Source organism: Elephas maximus, chromosome 16, assembly GCF_024166365.1.
Source record: "Elephas maximus indicus isolate mEleMax1 chromosome 16, mEleMax1 primary haplotype, whole genome shotgun sequence".
Lineage (NCBI taxonomy): Eukaryota > Metazoa > Chordata > Mammalia > Proboscidea > Elephantidae > Elephas > Elephas maximus.
In genome coordinates this window covers 77,484,161-77,505,818 of record NC_064834.1, presented here as the reverse complement: position 1 = coordinate 77,505,818, position 21,658 = coordinate 77,484,161, and the positions used below count along the sequence as shown (strand labels likewise).

The following is a 21,658-nucleotide window of genomic DNA, read 5'->3' as shown; positions in this document are numbered from 1 at the left end:
CTTCCCAGTAATTTTGGATTTTTTTTTTTTTTTTTAACATTTCTATGTCCCCTTCAACACCTTGCACATAATAGGAGTGTAGTTGTCCTGTTGATTTAAGACACTTGTGCCCTCCTGGGCCTGCAGCTCCAGCCACCAACCCCACCCTCCTTCAGGAGTCTCCCGGAATCCTCTCTCCTTCACCCCTGGAAGATTTCCTTCCTCTGATCTTCATTCTGAATCTAGTCTCTTAGTTCATTTTACAATTGATTAACCCACTGGGACATCTTGAGTGTAGCGACTGTGCTTAATAAAAGTTTAATGGGTGCCTAGAGGAAATCAAAGTTGGGTTTTGTGATTAACATGGTCACTCAGCAAAATATTATTGCGTTAATGGGATAAACCATGAACAAAAGGAAGTCCCTGCTTTCATGGAGTTTATATTCTTCTTGGGAGATCAGATTTTAAAAAATAAAATATAATTTTAGATGGTGATAGTGCTATCAAAAAATTAAAACAGGATAAGGGGCTGGGCTGGGGATATACTTTTTAGATCAAAGCTCAGGCTTATTGCTAGGATATTAGTTAAATGACAGAAGGGAATGGACCACGAGTTGGGATCAACTTGATTTGCACTGGTCTCCAGGAGAGCTCTGATGGGGGTGGCCACATAACCCATCTCCCAAACAATCACTGTGGCTGAGAGGACAGAAGACTTTGGTTTGGCAGGCTTGGGTGATGTGCCCATTCCTGGGATCAAGAGAGGAAAGTCAGCCTCATCCAAAGCAAAAAGACTGAACCGAGTTATGATGAAGTGGGGACCAAAACCAAAACCCATTGCCACGAGTCAATTCCCACTCATAGAGACCCTATAGAACAGAGTAGAACTGCCCCATAGGGTTTCTAAAGCTGTATCTTCGCCAAAGCAGACTCCCACATCTTCCTTCCAAAGAGTGGCTGGTGGATTTGAACTGCCAACCTTCGGGTGAACAGCCAAGCACTTAATCACTGTACCATCAGAGCGGGGGGTGGGGGGGCGATGTTGATCAGCTAAATCTATCCACCTTTTTGTTCTTACTCCACAATTCTTCTCTGCATCTTAATAGATACTTTACTCTCATGTCCCCTCTCACATCCCACTGAAAGAGGAGAGCAAGGAAAAGGGAAGAGAGGACAATCAGCCTGGCGCCTGTGTAGACAGACATACTCCCGTCTACATGCTCAAGGAGTTTATGTTGCTTTGGGGAATGCTATATGTCTGTATGTGGGGAAAGGGTGATGTCACATGCTGGAGATTCATTCATTGCCAAGTCTTGTCCCTGGGTCATGCAAATGGTGAACGCATTCAGCTGCTATCCAAAACATTGGAGGTTTGAATCCCCCTAAAGATGCCTCAGAAGAAAGGCTTGGTGATCTACTGAAAAAATCAGCCATTGAAAACTCTGTAGAGCAGTTCTACTCTGATACACACGGAGGCACCACAAGTCAGAGCTGACGTGACAGCAGCTGGTGAAGTGCCCATTCAGAGAAGGAATGGAGTCATCAGAGGCCCTTTGGTCCAGGGTCGGCAATTTTTGCCCAGGATTAGAGGAGAGACCCTAAGGACAGGTGGGATGGGTTGGTGACAGTATCTGCAGGTTTCATGTTTTATTGATGAGAAGTCCTTCCTTCCCAAGCCCTGTTAAGTGAGGAACAGATTGTTTGTATCTTTAAAAAACAAAACCATGGCTGCCCAGCTGTACAGAATGGGGTCTGCTCAGAGGGTGCTGCCAGGGAATCCAGCCGCTGGCACAGGCTAACATTAGCTTCTCCTGTAGTCAGCCATCGGAAGGCCCACGTTCGCACGCCGCTGACCCAAAAGCCACACTTCACAGCTGCCCACCCAACAGCTGCCACATGGTCATGCTGGGAAAAGTGTCCTTCGTGCCGTTAGGAACAGCCTCTGCCAGGGCTGGCTAGTGGAGATTAGACACTGCAAATTTGAGCCAGAATCTTGTTATGCTTACTTGCAGCTGTTGCATTCAGAAATACAATGTATTTTTTCCCCTTGTAAATAGATTCTGTTGGCTGTAACTGCTTCATTTACCGCCTATTTCTAAAACTTCCTCAGTTGGGCATAATAACACAAAGTTGAACTATCTGCTACTAACAGCCTCCTTTTTGTGATGTTACAGGCACTTTTGAAGAAAGGAACGCTTCCCTTCTCATAGTTTTGTCAATCACGATTTTCTTTGTAATAGCTTTTTCTTTTTCCCCATGTGGTTTGAAGTCCCCAGTATAAAAAGAATGGAAGTACCTGGTGATACTCCGAGGTCTGGAGGACTCACTCTATAACGTGCAGCCTCTTTTCACTAGGATGATATTAAAACAAAACAAACAAACAAACAAGAAATGAAAAGTCTTCGGTCTGTAAGTACGGCTGTTTTGTATACTGAGACCATTCAGAGGGCTGGAGAGTTTTTGAGTTTGTAACTAACTGTGAATAAATGCAAACAATTCTTTTTCTTATTAAAAAAAACAAACATTTCTAGTGTCTTAACTGTGGAGTGATTACATTTTGACATTTCCTTTCAGCAAGTTGTTGTTAGCTGCCGCTGAGTTGACCCAACTCATGGCGACCCCATGCGCAATGGAAGGAAACGCTGCCGGGTCCTGTATGATTCCCATGATTGATTGTGCATCAGACCATTATGATTCATATGGGTTTCGTTGGCTGATTTTCAGGACTAGATTGCCAGGTCTTTCTTCCTAGCCTGTCTCAGTCTGGAAGTTCTGTTGAAACCTGTTCATTATTATAGCAAAACCCAAGCCTCCACTGTTGGACAGGTTGTGGCTATGCATGAGGTAGATTGGCTAGGAATTGAGCCCAGTTCTCTTGCACTGAAGGGGAGAATTCTACCAATGAACTACCAATGCATCCAATTCAATGAGCTTTTATTAAGCACCTATGATGCGTCATCCCCTGTGTCCCATGTTTGGGAGGATTCAAAGATAAATGGTCCACTACCTCTTCTCTTAAGGAGCTTGCTACCCAAGGAGACAGGCAGACAGGGAAACAGCTACTTCTAAGTAGAACACTGGAGGGTGATGTGGTGGAGACAAGAGGAGTGGCTGACAGATAGAGGCATTGGCGCCGGCTCCATGGGCAGCAGGGGTGGCATCACCTTGGCCTCAAAGGCGAGCAGAGTTTCGGTGGTCAGAGAAGGGATCAGAGGCTCGGCACCAAGAAACAGCCTGTTTTTACAGAACAGTAAAAGTGTGGGTGTGTGCAGCACACTGTGAAAGGGGGAGGAGATGGGCTTCTAGGGGCCAGACCTAGGGAGGACCCAACATGCCAGCCCAGGAAACTATCCTTTATTCCAAAGGCAGTGGAAGCCCGTGCTAATCTGGTGTCCTCATCTTAGGAGGGGCATGCTGAGAGAAACCTCATTATGTCTGCACCTTATTACCTGATAGTTCAGAGAAGGAAAACAAACCTAGAGAATAGTCCCTGGGGAAAATAGTCTGGTGGTTCCTCAAAAAGTTGAACGTAGAACTACCACATGACCCAGCAATCCCAATCTTAGGCATCTACTCAGAAGACATGAAAGCAGGAGCGCAAACAGAAGCTTGAGCACCAATGTTCATTGCAGCACTTCCCACAACAGGCAAAGGTGGGAACAACTCAAGTGTCCATCAACAGATGAATGGGTAAACAAAATGTGGCCTATCCATACATTAGAAACAAATGAAATCCTGATGCGTGCCACAACATGGATGAACCTTGAAAACATTATGCTGAGCAAAATATGTCAGTCACAAAAGGGCAAATACTGTATGATCTCATTTACATTAAATAAGCAAATATATAACCTTCTAGGAATTGACAGAATATCAATTGAGATGTTTCAACAAATGGGTGCAGTGCTGGAAGTGCTTCACTCATCTATACCGAGAAATTTGGAAAACAGCTACCTGGCCAACCAACTGCAAGAGATCCATATTTATGCCTATTCCCAAGAAGGTGAATTGAATGTGGAAATTATAGAACAATATCATTAATATCACACACAAGCAAAATTTTCCTGAAGATCATTCAAGGGTGGCTACAGCAGTATATTGACAGGGAACTGCCAGAAATTCAGGCTGGTTTCAGAAGAGGATGTGGAACCAGGGATATCATTGCTGATGTCAGATGGATTCTGGCTGAAAGCAGAGAATACCAGGAGGATGTTTACGTGTGTTATATTGACTATGCAAAGGCATTCGACTGTGTGGATCATGACAAATTATGGATAACACTGCAAAGAATGGGAATTCCAGAACACTTAATTATGCTCATGAGGAACCTGTACATAGATCAAGATGCAGTAGTTCGAACAGAACAAGGGAATACTGCAAGGTTTAAAGTCAGGAAATGTGTGCATCAGGGTTGAGTCCTTTCACCATACTTATTCGATCTGTATGCGGAGCAAATAATCTGAGGACCTGGGCTATATGAAGAATGGGGCATCAGGATTGGAAGAAGGCTCATTAACAGCCTGCATTATGCAGATGACACAGCCTTGCTTGCTGAAAGTGTAGCGTACTTGAAGCACTTACTGATGAAGATCAAAGACCGCAGCCTTCAGTGTGGATTGTACCTCAACATAAAGAAAACACAAATCCTCACAACAGGACCAGTAAGTAACATCATGATGAATGAAGAAAAGATTGAAATTGTCAAAGATTTCATTTTACTTGGATCCATAATCAACACCCACGGAAGCAGCAGTCAAGAAATCAAAAAATGTATTGCATTGGGTAAATCTGCTGCTCTTTGAAGTGTCGAAAAGCAAAGATGTCACCTTGAAGACTAAGATGCTCCTGACTCAAGCCATGGTATTTCCAATTCCTCATATGCATGGGAAAGCTGGACAGTGAACAAGGAAGACCAAAAACAAATTGACACCTTTGAATTGTTGGTGAAGAATATTGAATATACCATGGGCTGCCAAAAGAATGAACAAATCTGTCTTGGAAGAAGTACAACCAGAATGGTCCTTAGAAACAAGGTTGGCAAGACTGTGTCTTACACAGTTTGGACATGTTGTCAATAGAGAAGGACATCATGCTTGGTAAAGTACAGGGTCAGCGAGATGGGTTGACACAGTGGCCTCAACAATGGGCTCAAGCAAACAAGGATAGTGAGCATGGCACAAGACCGCTATGAGTTGGAATCAACTTGACGGCACCTGACAACATAACCTGTTGCCGTCAATTCCGACTCATAGCATCCCTATAGGACAGAGTAGAACTGTTCCATAGGGTTGCCGAGGAGTGGCTAATGGATTTGATCTGCTCACCTTCAGTTAGCAGACATAGCTCTTAACCACTGCACTGAGCAAATATGTAAACCAAAAAACCAAGCCCCTTGCCGTCGAGTCATAGTGACCCAATAGGACAGAGTAGAAATGCCCCATAGGGCTTCCATGGAGCGGCTGGTGGATTTGAACTGCTGATCTTTTGGTTGGCAAAAGATCTTAACAACTGCACCACCAGGGATAAAAGGAAATACGAAGAACCCAAAAGTTATTAGTGGTTATTGGGGGTGGGGTGGAGGGGGAAAGAGAGAATTTTTGCTTAGGGGGCACTGAGTTTATGTTAATGGTTGTAGAAAAAAATTGGAAAAGGATAGCAAGAATGGTTTCACAACCTCAAGAAAGTAATTAATGTCACAGACTTGTACATGCGGAAATGGCTAAAAAGCTAGAGCGAGAGAGAGGCAGACCATGAGCGATTGTTGAATCTAGGGAAGGATGTATGGGTGTTGACTGTACTGTTCCCTTAACTTGTCTGAAGGTTTGCCGAGTTCTCACAATAACAACTGTGAATAAAAAAGAACACCTTTCATTCTACGAAAGATGATAGGCAAGTTGCAATAACTGCCCAGCATTTAAAGTATTTTGGCTCCAGGGATTTAGCGCTAGCAGCAAACACTCTGTCTTGCTAAGAATCCCACTCCACCACCTGCAGCCATGGGGCCTCAGGGATGGTACTTAAGCCACCTGTGCATGGCTTGGCTCATCTGTCGAAATGATGTAACATTAGCACCTGCTGACCTCATGGGGTTGTTGTGAAAATTAACTGGCAGAGTGCACGTATGAAAGACAGGTGTGATCCCTGGCACATATTAACCAAATCCGTTGCCATCGGGTGGACCTTATCCCTGGAAACGGTGCTGATCATCATCACTATTATTACCTAATAACAATCTTGCTGAGTCCGACTCTCCCCTGCTGTGCCCAGCACCATGGGAATGTTGCAGGCGCAGGGCAGCCTTCCATGGGCTCTGCGGATGCCACATCCTCCAATAAGGGCTGAGTTACTACACTCAGGTGCGTCCCACATGGGAAAGTACGCTTTGTCGCCTGATGTGATACATCAGAAGGTGCTCTTGAGTCGCACTGCTGAGCAGATTTTGCATATGTAGATCAGATGTCAATGTCTTCAGTAGTGCAATCATTTGGTTTAAATAAAAAAGTATGCAAATAAGGCGGGAGAGTGGTGCCATTCTTTCTGCTGCACGGGCTGCACCACCGTCCTTTTTATAATTTATTGTTTCTAAACAAATGAAACTCATTTCAATGTGACAATAAATCATCATAAACTAGGTGTGATTGATTTGAAGATGGCGAGAGAGGCTCAAAAATCATCTTTTCGCTGGCAGATCCAGGGCTTCCTCCCCTCCTGTTTGTCCCTATGAGATGGCGGCGTTACACTGAACCAGGGGGCTTTCTGCATTTTCAGATAGAACATTTCAGAGTGCACACCCTCTCTCTCTCTGCTAATCAAAAAGAAGCTTAAAAACTGCTAGAGCCCTGTGCATCTTTGTTTCACGTGTATGAATTCGAATACATGTAAGTTTGTGCCTGTGTCTGAAGTACAAAACAATGTGAAATTAGAGCAATATAAGGCATATATTGATAATTATCCTGCTGCAATGGTCCAAGAAAACACAAGTCAAGCTGTGAAGGTAACTAAACAGTGAATGTAGCCAGCTAAAACCGCTTCAGTGGGACTAACACTGCTTCTAGGCCTCCAAGTGGTTTGGCTGTATTTTTCATTATATACATATATTTTAAAGTAGGCTTTATTTTTTAAATCTACATGAAAATGCAAAGATAGTACAGAGACTTCCCATCTACCCCACAGCACCCAGCTTCCCTTATTATTAATATCTTATGGTTCATTTGTTACAATTAATGAGACAATGTTGATACATTATTATTAACAAAAGTCCATGCTTGATTTAGATGTCTGTAATTTTTGCCTGGTGTTCTTTTCCTGGTTTGGGACCCTACCCAAGACACCTCACCACATTTGGTTGTCATGTCTCCGTAGGCTGCTCTTGGCTGTGACAGTTTCTCAGACTTTTCTTGTTTCTGGCCCTGACAGTTTTGAGGTCTTCACATCCACTTATCGGCCTCGGGTCTGCATCTTCCTATTTCTAGCCATTTCCTCCTTGTAAAACGTTAAGCCTCCCACGTTGCTAAAATGGTTTTGATGGCCTTTGAAGGAGACTTGTATTATAATGTCAGAGCTATTGTAACTAACTTGTAGTTATACCTAAAACATGTGCTGGTGCTTAATAACAGTTAGGGGCATTTGTATGCAGATTGCTTTCCCGTGATTAGATGTATTGAGATATATCGTACAACTCAATTTTCATTTTATTTAAAACTACAGTTTGCTATGATTATAAATATAATCCTTTTACTTTGAATCAATCTAGTAATTCTTGTGCATTATGGGCATAATTATATTTACCCGGTATTCATGCTCCACTCACCCTGTAAAACACAGCAACGGCCAGAAAACTAGAGCTGGAAGGAAAATTTTAGAGGGAAGAACTATTGGATTAAAATAGATAACAGGTGTTATAGATATTGAAAAAATAAGGGAATATTATAAACAACTTTCTGCCAATAAATTCAACAACTTAGATAAAATATAAAAATTTCTTCAAAGACACAAACTACCAAAGCTCACTCAAAATGAAATAAAATTTCTAGTTAGAAACCTGTCCATAAACAAATCTCCAGGTCCAGATGGTATCACTGGTGAATTCAACCAATCATTTCAAGAAGAAATGATCATCATTTTATATAGACCTTTCCAGTAAATTGTATTGAAAGTAATACTTCTCAACTGATTCTATGAAGCTAGTTATAACCTGATACCAAAACTTTCCTAAGACATTATTGGAAGAAAACTACAGACCAATATATCTCATAAACACATTTGCAAAAAATGATGTATCATGAGTAAGCAGGGTTTTTATTTCAGAAATGCAATATTGGCTTAATATTGGAAAACCAATCAATGTAATTAACCAATTATCAGACTAAAAAAAGAAAAAAACATACCATATGATCATCTCAGATGAATTTCCAGACGAGTTGTGGAATGACATCAAGGACATCATACATGAAGAAAGCAAGAGGTCATTAAAAAGACCGGAGAGAAAGAAAAGACCAAAATGAATGTCAGAAGACACTCTGAAACTTGTTCTTGAATGTTTGAGATTTCAAAGTTAAGCTTGAGAAGACAAAGTATTATAATGACATGTGCAAAGACCTGGAGCTAGAAAACCTAAAGGGAAGAACACGCTTGGCATTTCTCCAGCTGGAAGAACTGAAGATAAAATTCAAGCCTTGAGTTGCAATACTGAAGGATTCTATGCTGAAAATATTAAACGACACAGAAAGTATCAAAAGAAGATGGAAGGAATACACAGAGTCACTGTACCAAAAAGAATTGGTCGATGTTCAACCATTGCAGGAGGTAGCAAATGATCAAGAACCGATCCTACTGAAGAAGTCCAAGCTGCACTGAAGGCATTGGCGAAAAACAAGGCTCCAGGGCATCTCCACGCTGGTCAGCTGTGCCCACAGCAAACGCCGGGCTCCACGAGCAGCCTGTCGCCACCGCCAAGGGCCCCCGGGCGTGCGGAGAGGATGTCCCGGTAACTCCTGCAGGCGCCCGGCGCCCAGGGGCGAAGGATGCTCCCAAGGAGGGTCTCCGTGGCGCCTGCTGCTACTACCGATCCAGGTACCGGGCCGCAGCCGCCGACACCCCAGATTTTGCATGTGAAAAAAAAAACTACATGGAAATCTGAAATATTATCTATCACGCCTTTGTAGTACAGTGGTGCCACCTGATGAAGTAACAGTTAATTATAGATATGACCTTCCTTTGATAACACTTCCTTTGCCATCCAGAAGAGAGCGGTGTCAATTTGAAGTCAAACCACTGTTATCAACTGCTGGTTCATTCCTTCAGGAAATATAAAATGAAGATAAAGGTGTCAAAACCGCAGCCACCTTCACAGCAGATGGCAACAAGATTCCAGTTATATCCTTGATGGGAATTTTGCTAATGAATGATTTTAAACTTGTCGTCAATAAAATAACCTATGATGTGCAGTGCCTGAAGCAAGAAAAGCTGAGCAGAGAGCATGCTATTCAGATGGAAACCATGATGTCTTTGGTTCACAGACTGTGTACAGCCTTACATTTTGATGAATATCGGAAAAAGAAAGAGAACCATTTACTGAAGAAAGCCGACCACCTGAAGAAACAGCTGCAGCCCCTTAAGAGCTGAAAGCTAGCGTCGAAGGTCGCTCTGAAGCCGGAATCAGCAGACTCCCATGGACTGGATTGGCACTGCTGTCCATTCAGGGCACGGCACTGGCTTGGTTCGCTTGGTGGGTTTACTCCTGGGGCATCATGAAACCAGTTACATGCTTCATTACATTTGCAAATTCCATGGTCTCTTTTGCATACTTTCTAGTGACTAGACAGGATTATGCTTACTCAGCTGTTAGTGCTAGGCAGCTTCTTCACTTCTTCTATAAGAAATCAAAGGAAGAGCATTTTAATATGGAGCAGTACAGCCTGTTAAAGACGACCTTGGTGAGGCTTAAGAAGCCCTGAAATGATTGTGCCATATTCTCTATTTTCGATTGCCAATAGAGGAACTCAATGGCAGGAATTAATCTTGCATTTTCAAATGTCACCGAATTTTTCCATGTTGGTGTTTGTTGATTTTGCATCTTAGAAACTGGAAGATTTTGAGTCCCATAGTTTATTTCAATTCCACTGTTTTGATCTTTTTTTACTTAATAGTAATAATTTAAAAAAAATGCTCCAGGAATCGACAGAACACAAATTGAGATGTTTCAACAAATGGATGCAGTGCTGGAAATGCTGACTTGTCTATGCCAAGAAGTTTGGAAGACAGCTTCCTGGCCAACTGACTAGAAGAGATACATGTTTGTACCCATTCCAAAAAAAAGGAGATTCAACAAAATGCAGATATTATCAAACAATATCATTAATAACACAAATAAAATTTTGCTGACGATCATTCAAAAGCAGTTACAGCAGTACATTAACAGAACGCTGCCAGAAATTCAAGCCACATTCAGAAGAGGGTAGGGAACAAGGGATATCACTGATGATGTCAGATGAATCCTGGCTGAAAGCAGAGAATACTAGAAAGATGTTTACCTGTGTTATATTGACTATGCAAAGGCATTTGACTGTGTGGGTCATGACAAATTATGGATAACATTGCAAAGAATGGGAATTTCAGACTACTTAATTGTGCTCATGAGGAACCTGTACACAGACCAAGGGGCAGACGTTCAAACAGAACAAGGGGATACTGGATAGTTTAAAGTCAGGAAAGGTGTGCATCAGGGTTGTATCCTTTCACCATACTTATTCAATCTGCATGCTGAGTAAATAATCCAAAAAGCTGGACTATATGAAGAATGCCATATCAGGATTGGAGGAAGACTCATTAACAACCTTCCATATGCAGATGACACAACCTTTCTTGCTGAAAGTGAAGAGGACTTGAAGCACTTATTGATGAAGATCAAAGACCACAGCCTTCAGTATGTATTAGACCTCAACATAAGGAAAACAAAAGTCCTCACAACCGGACCGATAAGCAACATTATGATAAACAGAGAAAAGGCTGAAGTTATCAAGGATTTCATTTTATTTGGGTCCATAATCAAGGCCCATGGAAGTAGCAGTCAGGAAATCAAACAAAGTATTACATTGGACAAATCTGCTGCAAACGACCTTTTTAAAGTGTTAAAAGTAAAGATGTCACTTTGAGGACTAAGGTTGAGCCTGACTCAAGCCATGGTGTTTTCAATTGTCTTATATGCATGTGAAAGCTGGACAATAAGTAAGAATGAAGAAGAACTGATGTTTTGAATTATGGTGTTGGTGAGGAATATTGAATATACCATTGTCTGCCAGAAATATGAACAAATCTGTCTTGGAAGAAGTATGGCCAGAATGCTTACTAGAAGTGAGGATGGTGAGACTTCATCTCACGTACTTTGGACATGTTATCAAGAGGGACCAGTTTCTGGAGAAGAACATCATGCTTGGTAAAATAGAGGGCCAGTGAAAAAGAGGAAGGCCCTCAACGAGATGGATTGACACAGTGGCTGCAACAAATGGGCTCAAACATAGCAATGACTGTGAGGATGGTGCAGGACCAGGCAGTGTTGGTTCTATTGTACACAGGGTCACTATGAGTTGGAATCAACTTGATGGCACCTAACACCAACAACAACATGATCATCTCAATAGACACAGAAAAAAGCATATGATAAAAAACCTGCATTTAAAAAACACACACACAAAAAACTCAGCAAACAGAAAAAGAAGGATCTTCCTCAACCTGATAAAGGGCACATATGAAAACTCTACTTAATGGTGAAAAACAAAATGCTTTCTTCCTAGGAAGAGGAACAAGGCAAAAATGTCCACGTTCATCATTTTTATTCTCCATTGTACTTGAGGCTCTAGCCAGTGCAATAAGGCAAGAAAAGAATTAAAAGTCCTCCAAATTGGAAAGGAAAATGTAGAAGCTATATTCATTCACAAACAACATGATCATCTATGTAGATAATGCTATGAATCTATAAAAAAAAACCTCTTAGAACTAATAATTGAGTTTAGCAAGGTTTCAGGATTCAACATCAATATACAAAGATCAACTGCAATTTGAAACTCTAACAATGAAAAATTGAAGGTTGAATTAAAAAAATACCATTTACAATAGCATTAAAAATATAAGACTTAGAGATAAACCTGACAAAATAAAATCAAGACCTGTACACTGAGAATTGTAAATCTGAGAGACATTAAAGAAGATCCAAATAAATGGAAAGATATACTATGTTCATGGACTGGAACACTCACTATTGTTAGTTATAATTCTCCCCAAAGTGAGTTATAAATTCAATACAATCCCAATCAAAATGCCAGCACTTTTGGTTGTTCGTTTTTTGTAGAAATTGACAAGTTTATTCTAAAATTCATACAGAAATGCAAAGGCCCAGCACTTGATGGAAAACTAACTAGATAACAAACAAAAGCAAAAAGAAGTACACTCAAGATATATATATCACTATGAGTTGGGAGTTGGAATTGACTCCATGGCAACGGGATTTCTTTTTTTATAGTTATGCATATACGCATAACTATATGTATATATGTAATTGCACATACCCCTGAATTACAACATATTTAAGATGAATGGTACTTTTCTTTCTCTCTTTTTTGTACGTCTTATCATTAGTATGGAGCCCTGATGGCACAGTGGTTAAGAGCTCAGCTGCTAACCAAAGGATTGGCAGTTTGAATCTACCGGCTGCTCCTTGGAAACTCTCTGGGGCATTACTACTCTCTCCTGTAGGGTCTCTATGAGTCAGAATTGACTGAATGGCACAGTGGCAATGGGTTTGGTCTTTTTGTTTTGTTTTTTCTCATTAGTACATCTTCCTGGGAGGAAGTTATGAAAAAATGCGTATAGGGGATATCAAAAAAAGTTGCTGAGTTTTGTGAACACACTCCAAGCATAATATGATAGAAGAGATTGGTGGAACAGCGATCCATAAGGCAAGAACTGAATTTAGAGCTTGATATCATCAATGTGGAACAGCTCATGTATAATGAAAAAGGGGGATTGACAGATCAGGACTTAATGGATTTTGAAAAGGAAAGAAATGCTGAAGAAGAAAAAAATAATGAGAAAGATGAAGGAGAGAAGTTGCCAAAAATTTTTACAGTAAGAGAGTTAGCTGGAGTTTTGTTCTAAACTAAATCAGAGGTTTCAGTTACTTGAAAACATGGACCCAAACACTGATCGCTTTGTTAAAGTCTATGGACAGATTCAGGAAGCAATGAGATGTTACTATGAAATATATGAATAAAAGAGAAAGACCAGACAACTCTCGTTAATTTTCTGACTAGAAATGCTACCCCCATTACCAAGGATAATCCAGGTGACCCAGAACTTCCCACAAATGGAGTTATTACTGCAACAGACAAAATGCCGACATGGTCCAACTCTTCTTCATAGTCGGAGTAAATTTTTATGATTTGTCTATTTTTGTATGTATACATGTATTAAAATATATCTGTAAGTTTATATGTGATGTTTTCAACTCCCAAAGAGAAATAAAGATCAGGTTTATAAAGATACTGATAATAAAAGACAATAATAATGAAAACAAACAAAAAAAATGAGGTATTCAACTTAGTCGGAACCAGCTTACAATGGAGTTGTCGGGACGGAACCCTGATGTAAGTTGGGGACTACATGTATATATGTATAACTCATTACAGCAGCAATAAAAAAAAAAAACTAAGTACCACAATGAGTAGAGAGAGGACTGCGAAAAATAATATCCAAAGCGTTTGTCACTGAGTGGTTTACCCTAAAATGGTTGTTATAAAGTTGACAGTAATTTCTGGGCTCTGTCTGTGAAGCAGATCAACCTTGTGAGAGTTTTAATGATTTTTTTTTTTTAGAAAAATTACTATGTCCCAGTGGAGTCAATTTTTATCCTGACAGGCCATTTCTGTTTGAAAGAAAAAGAACTTGGAGGGGGGAAAAAAAATCATTGCAGTGGTTGTTTTGATGGCTTTTTTAGTTTGGATTATTGACCTTGAAGCATCTTTGGAAGCTGAGAGGAACAGAAGCTTCAAGAAAGTTTTTATGATTTTTTTCCTGAACTTTTAAAATCATCTCTCATGCTTCTTTTTCAATGACTTTTTTCAAAAATTTTTATTGTGATTTAAATGAAAGTTTACAAATCAATTCAGTCTGTCACACAAAAACCCATATACACCTTGCTACATACTCCCAGTTGCTCTCCCCCTAATGAGACATCCCACTTTTCCCTCCACTCTCTCTTTTTGTGTCCATTCCACCAGCTTCTAACCCCCTCTACCCTCTCATCTCCCTTCCAGGGAGGAGATGCCAACATAGTCTCAAGTGTCCACCTGATCCAAGAAGCTCACTCCTCACCAGCATCCCTCTCCAACACATTGTCTAGTCCAATCCCTGTCTGAGGAGTTGGATTTGGGAATGGTTCCTGTCCTGGGCCAACAGAAGGTCTGGAAGCCATGACCACCGGGGTCCTTCTAGTCTCAGTCAGACCATAAAGTCTGGGCTTTCTACCAGAATTTGTGGTCTGCATCTCACTGCTCTCCTGCTCCCTCAAGGGTTCTCTGTTGCATTCTCTGTCAGGGCAGTCATTGGTTGTAGCCAGGCACCATCTAGTTCTTCTGGTCTCAGGATGATGTAGTCTCTGGTTTATGTGGCTCTTTCTGTCTCCTGGGCTCGAAATTACCCTGTGTCCTTGATGTTCTTCATTCTCCTTTGATCCAGGCAGGTTGAGACTCATTGATGCATCTTAGATGGCTGCTTGCTAGTGTTTAAGACCCCAGACGCCATTCTCCAAGGTGGGATGCAGAATGTTTTCTTAATAGATTTTATTGTGCCAATTGACATAGATGTCCCCTGAAACCATGGTCCCCAAACCCCCGGCCCCTGCTACGCTGGCCTTTGAAGTATTCAGTTTATTCAGGAAACTTCTTTGCTTTTGGTTTAGTCAAGTTGTGCTGACCTCCCCTGTATTGTGTGTTGTCTTTCCCATCACCTAAAGTAGTTTTCATCTACTATCTAATTAGTGAATACCCCTCTCCCACCCTCCCTCCCTGCTCCCTCTCATAACCATCAAAGGATATTTTCTTCTCTGTTGAAGCTATTTCTTAAGTTCTTATAACAGTCGTCTTATACAATATTGTCCTTTTGCAACTGACAAATTTCACTCAGCATAATGCCTTCCAGGTTCCTCCATGTTATGAAATGTTTCACAGATTCCTCACTGTTCTTTATGGATGCGTAGTATTCCATTCCGTGAATATACCATTATTTATTTATCCATTCATCCGTTGATGGGCACCTTGGTTGCTTCCATGTTTTTGCTATTGTAAACAGTGCTGCAATGAACATGGGTGTGCATATATCTGTTCATGTGAAGGCTCTTATTTCTCTAGGATATATTCCAAGGAGTGGGATTGCTTGATTGTATGGTAGTTTTATTTCTAGCTTTTTAAGGAAGCACCAAATCAATTTCCAAAGTGGTTGTACCATTTTACATTCCCTCCAGCAGTGTATAAGTGTTCCAATCTCTCCACAGCCTGTCCAACATTTATTATTTTGTGTTTTTTGGATTAATGCCAGCCTTGTTGGAGTGAGATGGAATCTCATTGTACTTTTGATCTGCATTTCTCTAATGGCTAATGATTGTGAGCATTTCCTCATGTATCTGTTAGCTACAAGAATGTCTTCTTTAGTGAAGTGTCTGTTCATATCTTTTGCCCATTTTTTAATTAGGTTATTTGTCTTTTTGTAGTTGAGTTTTTATGGCATCATGTAGATTTTAGAGATCAGACGCTAATCAGAAATGTCATAGCTAAAAACTTTTTCCCAGTCTGTAGGTAGTCTTTTTACTCTTTTGGTGAAGTCTTTGGATGAGCATAGGTGTTTGATTTTTAGGAGCTCCCAGTTATCTAGTTTCTCTTCTGCATTGTTAGTAACGTTTTGTATACTGTTTATGCCATGTATTAGGGCTTCTAATGTTGTCCCTATTTTTTCTCACATGATCTTTATCATTTTAGATTTTATGTTTAGGTCTTTGATCCATTTTGAGCTCATTTTTGTGCATGGAGTGAGGTGTGGGTCTTGTTGCATTTTTTTGCAGATGGATATCCAGTTATGCCAGCACCATGTGTTAAAGAGACTGCCTTTTCCCCATTTAACTGTTTTGGGGCCTTTGTCAAATATCAACTACTCATATATGAATGGATTTATGTCTGGATTCTCAATTCTATTCCATTGGTCTATGTATTTATCGTTGTACCAGTACCAGGCTGTTTTGACTACTGTGGAGGTATAATAGGATCTAAAATCAGGTAGAGTAAGGCCTCCCACCTTGTTCTTCTTTTCCAGTAATACTTTACTTATCTGGGGCCTCTTTCCCTTCCATATAAAGTTGGTGATTTGTTTCTCCATCTCATTAAAGAATGTCATTGGAATTTGGATCAGAATTGCATTAAGTATATAGATCGTTTTTGGTAGAATAGGCATTTTTATAATGTTAAGTCTTCCTATCCATGAGCAAGGTATGTTTTTCCACTTATGTAGGTCTTTTGGTTTCTTGCAGAAGTGTACTGTAGTTTTCTTTGTATAAGTCTTTTACATCTCTGGTAAGATTTATTCTTAAGTATTTTATCTTCTTGGGGGCTACTGTGAATGGTATTGATTTGGTGATTTCCTCTTCGATGTTCTTTTTGTTGGTGTAGAGGAATCCAAGTGATTTTTGTATGTTTATCTTATATCTCGATACTTTGCTGAGCTCTTCTATTAGTTTCAGTAGTTTTCTTGAGGATTCCTTAGGGTTTTCTGTGTATAAGAGCATGTCATCTGCAAATAGAGGTAATTTTACTTCTTCTTTGCCAATCTGGATGCTCTTTGTTTCTTTATCTAGCCTAATTGCCCTGGCTAGGACCTCCAGCACAATGTTGAATAAGAGCGGTTTTAGCAATGGTAACTTTGAATCTCCTGCACATAAAAAGAAGTTGCTAAGAAGGCATAGCAGCATCTTTTTATGTGCAGGCATTGCTAAAACTATGACAAATAACAAAAGCTTCCTGGTCCATATCCCCTTTAGCCCAATTCCCGAGGATATTCCCAGGGCTTAGCCTCCTTGAAGGTATAGGAGCCCTGGTTTCACAGTGGTTAAGAGCTAAGGCTGCTAACCAAAAAAAACCCATTGCCATCGAGTCAATTCCGACTCATAGCGACACTACAGAACAGAGTGGAACTGCCCCATAGGGTTTCCAAGGAGTGGATGGTGGGTTGAGTCGCCAACCTTTTGGTTAGCAGCCAAGATTTTAACCACTGCACCACCAGGGCTCCATTAACCAAAAGGTCGACTCAATGGCAATGGGTTTAAGAAGGCGTGCTTTTTTTCAGTCTGGTTTTGCCTCCAGACACCCAAATTCCTCTCAGAGGCTTTCTGAGAATCAAGTGGGCTAGGGGGTGAATCTCTATGGAGGTGGAAACACACCTACCACCCCACTCTGAGCTCTCAACGAGGCTTCCCTAGTGAGAGCCAGGCCCTGTGCAACAGACCAGAGCACTGGAGTGTGATGGATTGCAAACACAGAAGTCAATCAAAGGGGATTCTAATGGTATAATTATTTATAAGATCCTGGCTCACTATCACTGATGTCAGAGGATGTTTTAAGCTCCCTCAAAACAGATGGGCCGAGCGCAAACTTCCGTTATAAGAGTCTGAGTTTGCTGAGCTCCTTGTTGATTGGCGTGCCCCAGTAATCCTTTGATGCATATAAATTTGGACAGAGCACTTCTTGGCACATTGGCAGCTGTTAAATAGATACCTAACAGATGGCTCAATTGGTTCACATTAGAAATAGACAGTTTTTGGAGAAGTTGTCACTGTGTGTCAGTGATTTACAAATATGAAATCCAGGAAGATGGGGGATGGCTCCTAGTTGTTAAATCTGGGGGCAGCTCTGCCTGCTCTGTGCCGAACTCTTGATAGGACAAAGGGAGCACCTGGTGCCTGTTCCTAAAAGTTGTGACCTGACCAGAAAAAGAACACAACCAAAAAAAAAAAAAAAAAAAAAGACTATGGCGAAATACCTGTGAGGTGAACTTGGAAGACAGGGCTGTCAGAATCAGCTTTGCCTATTCCTTGGGGCTTGGCACATGGGCAACACACGGTAAATGTGTAATAGTGTTTGAAAACCTGAGCCCCTCACCTGCTGACGGTTATGCTCCAGTAAGATGGGGGGTCTTAGTCTTGCTCTTTGGGAGGAAATGTGAGGTCAGCCCTAAGCCCTGCACTTGTCCCCTACCTATTCGTCACTTCGTTGTACCGTGGTGGCTTGTGTGTTGCTGTGATGCTAAAGTTATGCCACCAATATTTCAGATACCATCAGGGACACCTGTGGTGGACAATTTTCAGTGGAGCTTCTAGACTAATACATACTAGAAAGAAAAGCCTGGCTATCTACTTCCAAAAATTAGCCAGTGGAAATCTTATGGATCACAATAGAACATTGTTCAGCTCACTTGCTTTGGACAAGTCACCAGGAAGGATCAATTGCTAGAGGAGGACATCGTGTTTGGTGAACTAGTGGGCCAAAAGGGCAAGGAAGACCTTCGGCAAAACGGATTGGCATAGTAACCACAACAATGGACTTGAACATGTTGGTGGCCTTGAGGGTGATGCATATTCGTCCTGTTGTACATAAGGCCTCCATGAATTGAAGGTGACTCAACAGCACCTATCTATCCATCCACCCATCCACCCACCCACCCATCCACCCACCCACCCACCCACCCACCCACCCATCCATCCATCCATCCATCCATCCATCCATCCATCCATCCATCCATCCATCCATCCATCCATCCATCCATCCATCCATCCATCCATCCATCCATCCATCCATCCATCTATCATCTATCTCTCTATCTCTCTCTCTCTATCTAATCTATCTATCTCTATCTAATCTATCTACCTATCTCTCTCTCTCTCTCTATCATCTATCTATCATCTATCTATCTACCTACCTGTGTGTCATCTGTCTATGTAACTACCTATCATCTATGTACCTACCTATCATCTATGTACCTACCTACTTACCTATCTACTCCTACCTCCAGATCCTTTTACTGCTAAACCTGGTGCTGTCCACTGTGAAAAACACATTATTCCTTGATTGGAGCCTCCTGGGGGTGGGTTCTAAGATGCGAGCACTTCTCTCTTCGGTCATCCAGATTTTTATTGAGGCATTTGGCCCACTGCATTTTTCTCATGAATTTATCCCCTCTTGTAATCTTTTCCTGTCAATTCACTTGTCTTCCTACTATATAAAGGTAAAAGTGTGGACTCAGACTCAATCCTAACTGTGAACTGAAAGCTGAGGTTTTTGAAAAAATGCAGTTGTCGCCTGCGGAGCTGGTGTTGAATTCAGAAAGTGCCATTGGTCTCTGCCAATCTCTTCACCTTCTTGTGGGAGTTGTACTCACAAGTGCTTTGTTTACAACATGACTTAGCCAAGTAGGAGCCAGAGAGTTCCCTGATCATATAAAAGTACTAAAAAGGGATGGAATTTGTGTGTTCCTTTCAATCTTCATTTACCCTTTTAAGGTGTAATAATTTTCAAAGAATTTATTCCCTTTTGTGCTTCTTCATTTTTTATTTTTTACTGCCATTGGAGGCTTATTTGGAAAAAGTGAGAACATGCCCTCAGTGCAAATCTTGAGCTGGAAGCCATTTTCAAAGAGAATTCGTCACTCCCTGAGCCTGGGTTTGATTTTAGAAAACAAAATTGGCTCTTACAATCCAGCTGAACTCCCTGCTACTGCTGTGTGGCCCCAAACAGTTTTTCAAAATGCTGCTTTGCCTGGTTCCAGCGGCAAGGAATTCTCATGAGAAAAAAGACTGCAAATCCAGCTCTGGGTGAGCAAGGGCCACTCTTCATTTGCCCCTTTAAAGCATAATAATTTTAAAATTATCTATTCAATTGGTAACTTGAGACCTCTTGTTTTTAGAAGAGAACTTAGAGGCCTAAACTTGAAATGAGTAGAAATCTACAAGGCAACAAAGATCTTCTGGAGTCCCTGAGGATCGTGACACGTATGGCTTTGTCTCTGAAGCTTCCAGCATAGAACTTTGTATTGCAGAAGGTGCTTCAAGTACAGCCAGCACCCTGGAAGTCATTAGTAGCTTCTGTCCATCTAGAACACGTAGTTACTCCCAAATGATTGCAGCAGTGCAAATTAGCCTAAATCTTCTTGTCTCCTGTGCAAAAACACTGAACAATAAATGCTGTGGAACCAAGATAACAATGGCTTAAGAACAAACCTGCGAACATTAAAGAAAATCTAGGAATGCCTGTGCATCTGAAGAGCAGTCTTTGGACAAGAAACAAGGAAGGAAAAGCACAAGCAGATAAAACTTAAAAAGAGGCTTGGCTCTTCCATCGAGATGGGTTTCAGAAATGCCTTGAATGGTGAAATTCACATTACAAGAGAAAAGTCGGTGAAGTCTTACGCTGTCAGTATGATGGATTCTCACTTGAAACAAATACAAGCAGCTTTGCTGGAAAATGTACCCTCTCAAATGGCATGATAAGAATGTATTTTATTCTGACTAAAAGTCACCCTTTGCTCAAATCAGTGGTTGAGAGACTTGAGTTTAACTCCGTTCTTTACCTTGTAGTTGGCGGATGGCAAAGCCAGTGGTGATATGACCATTATATCCACCTGTGTTCTCAGTGTTTATGCTGCTGGTGCCTGTTAAACAATAGTTATGTTGCAAAGTGCCTGGTGGTAAGATAATGGTGCATAGAGTTTTTTTTTTTTTTTAATTAACTTTTATTAAGCTTCAAATGAACGTTTACAAATCCAATCAGTCTGTCACATATAGGTTTACATACATCTCACTCCCTACTCCCACTTGCTCTCCCCCTCTTGAGTCAGCCCTTTCAGTCTCTCCTTTTGTGACAATTTTGCCAGCTTCCCTCTCTCTCTATCCTCCCATCCCTCCTCCAGACAAGAGTTGCCAACACAATCTCAAGTGTCCACCTGATATAATTAGCTCACTCTTCATCAGCATCTCTCTCCCACCCGCTGACCAGTCCCTTTCATGTCTGATGAGTTGTCTTCGGGGATGGTTCCTGTCCTGTGCCAACAGAAGGTCTGGGGACCATGGCCACCGGGATTCCTCTAGTCTCAGTCAGACCATTAAGTATGGTCTTTTTATGAGAATTTGGGGTCTGTATCCCACTGATCTCCTGCTCCCTCAGGGGTTCTCTGTTGTGCTCCCTGTCAGGGCAGTCATCGACTGTGGCCGGGCACCAACTAGTTCTTCTGGTCTCAGGATGATGTAGGTCTCTGGTTCATGTGGCCCTTTCTGTCTCTTGGGCTCTTAGTTGTCGTGTGACCTTGGTGTTCTTCATTTTCCTTTGCTCCAGGTGGGTTGAGACCAATTTGAGACCAATTGATGCATCTTAGATGGCCGCTTGTTAGCATTTAAGATCCCAGACACCACATTTCAAAGTGGGATGCAGAATGATTTCATAATAGAATTATTTTGCCAATTGACTTAGAAGTCCCCGCAAACCATGTTCCTCAGACCCCCGCACTTGCTCCGCTGACCTTTGAAGCATTCATTTTATCCCGGAAACTTCTTTGCTTTTGGTCCAGTCCAATTGAGCTGACCTTCCACGTATTG

At 41.3% G+C, this 21,658-nt stretch overlaps 1 pseudogene; it reads left to right on the top strand.

Annotated features, from left to right (window-relative positions):
- The first annotated feature begins 9,002 nt into the window (after positions 1 to 9,002).
- On the top strand, positions 9,003 to 9,997 carry LOC126059411 (calcium uniporter regulatory subunit MCUb, mitochondrial-like; annotated as a pseudogene).
- Positions 9,998 to 21,658: the final 11,661 nt, after the last annotated feature.